This window comes from Nematolebias whitei, chromosome 4, assembly GCF_014905685.2.
Source record: "Nematolebias whitei isolate Nwh7 chromosome 4, NemWhi1, whole genome shotgun sequence".
Lineage (NCBI taxonomy): Eukaryota > Metazoa > Chordata > Actinopteri > Cyprinodontiformes > Rivulidae > Nematolebias > Nematolebias whitei.
The window spans coordinates 47410426-47414446 of NC_056501.1; the positions used below are offsets into that span (position 1 = coordinate 47410426).

The following is a 4021-nucleotide window of genomic DNA, read 5'->3' on the forward strand; positions in this document are numbered from 1 at the left end:
GTTTTCATGAGCTGTATGCCATAATCATCAGTATTAAAACAATTAAAGACCTGAAATATTTCAGTTGGTGTGCAATGAATCTGAAATATATGAAAGTTTCATTTTTATCATTACATTATGGAAAATAATGACCTTTATCACAATATGCTAATTTTTTGAGAAGGACCTGTATATTTAAATGGCTGAGTTGTAGTATTTTTTTTATTTATAGTGCAGGTGGCCATCATGGATTTTTGATTTGCAATCAGAGAATTAGAGATTGTTCTCAGCTGCCAAGACACCAAATTTCAGCTAATTAGCTCTAAAAATGTCTGATTTATAGCCATTTGAAATTAGCTTACCATCTTGCATTTTTAGATTTGAATTCAGAACATGTTGTGCATCGCTGTCAGGTTCCACCAAACAACTTTCAGCTCAGTACTTCTTAAAATAGCTGAGTAATTTTTCCCTTTTAGCTAAGGCGGCCATCTTGGATTTTCGATTTGCATCAGGAATGTATAACAAATCACTCTCAGCTGCAACCAAACCAAATTTCAGCTCAAGAACTCAAAGAATGACTGAGTAATAGTCAATTTTGAGTTTCTGAAGTAGCTGTGGCAGCCATCTTGAACCAAAATGGCTCCAAAATTTAATTAATTTTGTTCAGGGACCTCTCTCCTTTAGGTCATGTGACCTCACTGTGGCAGTTAGTCGCTTTTAAGAGTTCTGTCAGTGTTTTCAATGAGAAAAAATTGTGTTTTTGTTTGTTAATTATGTTGCCATGGTAACTTGAAATGCCAATAAAATTAATAGCATATATCACGATGCCAAGCAGGTAGTTTTGATATAAAACTTTGGGGGTATTGAGGTTGAGGCTGCATTAAAAGTGAAGGAAGAGCAAGACCCTTTCTCGGTGGATAATAATGCTGCCTTTCTAGGCGGTCCCCAGCTAGCAGCAGGCAGAGCTCCTTGCATCTAAAAATATATATATAAGAATATATATAATAATATATAAAAGACTTCACCTTTAAAGAAAACTCAGTCTACGGTCTACATGAGTAAACGATGAGGTTTGTGCTGCTCTGTGCAGCCTAAACCCACGACTGCAGGCAGCGTGTAATGCAAATGAACAGTTCCAGATCCAATCAACTTTAAAACAATCGTTTTTCATCTGTTGATGCCACAGCTGTATTGTTGTGAGTGTAAATTAATTAGCTCTACTACATAAATCCACCAGTTTTGAACCAAACGTCTAAACTAAATCCTTTGAGAAGACACATGAACCAGAAATGGTTGTCCTACTTTGGGTCTGAGGGTCCGGGTTCTTTACTGAAGTTGAGAGGTTCTTCTATGGAGTGGTCACTGGGCGGGGGCAGACAGCTGGGGCCTGGAGGTTCTGCTCTCGGTTTGTGGTTGTGACCTCTGAAACAAACATGCCGTGTGCATCACAGCAACATTTAGTTCTGTTCAATCTGTTTGGACCTACTGTAGGTCATTTTGTGTTAAGTTCAGTTTTCTTACTTTATGTTGGTGGGTCCAGGTTCCCCACTGAAACCTGAAGGACTTCCTCTGGACCTGTCACACTTCATGAGTCCTGTGGTGTCTGCCTTTTCTTCCTCGTCCTCCACTCCAGCATCCATCTTCTGCTCTTCAGTCAGTCTGAGAGAGAAACCAGTTAGTTTCCATGTGGTTCTGGTCCTGTCAGTTTCCTGCAGCTTTCTTGAGGATTCAAGGATTCAAGGTTTTTATATTCATTCGCATCGCATGTGGTACATGAGGTGGAACAAAATTGTGTACACATGGTCCCAGTTACATCCAACAAAAGCAAAAATATAAAGTGTAAAAAGAAACAATAAATAAGCATCTAAGATATAAACTAATATATACGCTAAATGAACGCCCAATGGTATGCTAAAAGATCTAAGATATGCACTATAGTCACTAATAGTGTAAAACAATACACCGAACAACAGCAGCACGATCCTCATAGGTTCTGTTCGGCTATAATTTACACGCTAATGGAGCGGAGTCTGGCTCGGAGCCCCAAAACTAACATAAACTGGGATTTATTCAAAGCATGCAACAAAAATACAGAATCAAGGTGACAAAAGTGAAAATGAAATTACATTCACAGCAGCATGGTCCTATTGGCAGAGTGGTTCTGATAGCAGTGAGGTTCTCTAGCAACATGGGCCCGTTAGCAGCATGGTACTGTTAGCAGTGTGCTTCTGTTAGCAGCATGGTACTGTTAGCAGTGTGCTTCTGTTAGCAGCATGGTACTGTTAGCAGTGTGCTTCTGTTAGCAGTGTGCTTCTGTTAGCAGTAGGCTTCTGTTAGCAGTGTGGTCCTGTTAGCTGCATACTCCTAATATCAGGGTGGTTCTGTTAACGATGAGGTTCTCTGAGCAACATGAGCCTGGTAACAGCATGGTACTGTTAAAAGCATGATTCTATTAGCAGAATGGTTCTATTAGCAGAATGGTTCTATTAGCAGAATGGTTCTATTAGCAGAATGGTTCTATTAGCAGTGTGCTTCTGTTAGCAGTATGGTCCTATTAGCAGGGTGGTTCTGTTAGCAGTGAGTTTCTCTTAGCAACATGGTCAAGTTAGCAGCATGGTACTGTTAGCAGCATGGTTCTGTTAGCAGCATGGTTCTGTTAGCAGCATGGTACTGTTAGCAGCATGGTTCTGTTAGCAGCATGGTACTGTTAGCAGCATGGTCCCATTAGCAGCATGGTTCTGTTAGCAGCATGGTTCTGTTAGCAGCATGGTTCTGTGAGCAGCATGGTTCTGTTAGCAGCATGGTTCTGTTAGCAGCATGGTTCTGTGAGCAGCATGGTCCAGTTAGCAGCATGGTTCTGTTAGCAGCATGATGATAATAATGATGACGGACGATGACAGCGCTCCAGTCACAGTTACATAACCAACAAAATGACCTAAGTTTTTATGCACACTTTAAATTCATGCTTTATTAATTCAAAGTGGGATACCGAATTATTGTTTCCACAAATAAAACAAGGACTCACATTGAACTACAGAGCTCAGTGTTTTATTTATTTATTTATTTAGCAAAATTTGTAAACTTTGTGTTTACCTTCTCTACATAAATATGGTCTTTTTGTTTGTCCTAAAATTTAAAAATATCAATAAAGGTTATAATGCATTATATAATTTTAGTTAAATCAAATGAAAAAGCTCTTCCACCAAACTTGACGTGGCCCATGGGCCACCTGTTGATAGTTTTAGCAGGTTTGTGGTGCTGGATGCATTTATTTAGAAGCAGCTGATAGAAGAGGCTGCAGACCTCTGTACTAGTGTAAATAAATTATTTTCTGTGAGTTTATTCACTGAGACGGTTCATTTCTCATCTAAGTTGTTTCCTACTGATTATGAAGTTTTGGAATTAAAGAAGAGTAAAATGGTGTTACATCAGACAAATAAAAGTAGCTTGTGGATAATTTACTAACCAGTGTTTTTGTTTGATCATTACAAATGCTCGTTAGATGGATCATCAGCTGCTTTAGATCATTTTTTATGGAAAAGGTTCAGCTTCAGACCAGCTGAGTCTATCAGAATCCTGACGTTCTTCTCAGGGCCGTACGGAGGTTCGTGCAGCTCAAATGAAGGGTTCAGTTCATTCCTGCAAGCTGAAACCTGACACTGTGTCTCAGGGGACGAGCATGCTGGGGCGTCTCAAAGAAACTGGTTTCTGAAGAAGTTTGACCGGAGAAGAACCAGTAAAACACGGTTTAAAGTGTAAATATTTGTTCTGCTGGTTAAAGCTCGGTTCTCCTCTGACCCTACAGAGAAACAGAGACACATTTAGTCGTGTTGGCAAACAGGAAGCAGGACACACGGTGAGAGACGAAAAGCAGCTGCCTTGTTGATAATGTGGTTAGTCAGTTCCGTAGGGTGAGTTGAATTCTTCCTCTTCAGCCCACAGAGAGAAAACCCACAGAGGTTCTGACAGCAGAACGAAAACTCACCCCGGTCCAGCTGCTGGTTCTGTTCTCTGTCCTGCTGAGAGAAAATGGCCTCTGAAT

At 40.1% G+C, this 4021-nt stretch overlaps 1 long non-coding RNA gene across 1 annotated transcript; it reads right to left on the reverse strand.

The window, feature by feature from the left end:
* Positions 1-1290: 1290 nt before the first annotated feature.
* On the reverse strand, positions 1291-4021 carry LOC119408582. Its single transcript, XR_005186746.1, has 3 exons — positions 3965-4021; positions 1501-1638; positions 1291-1401 (listed from the first exon to the last, which is right to left on the reverse strand). It is a non-coding gene; the product is annotated as an uncharacterized LOC119408582 (long non-coding RNA).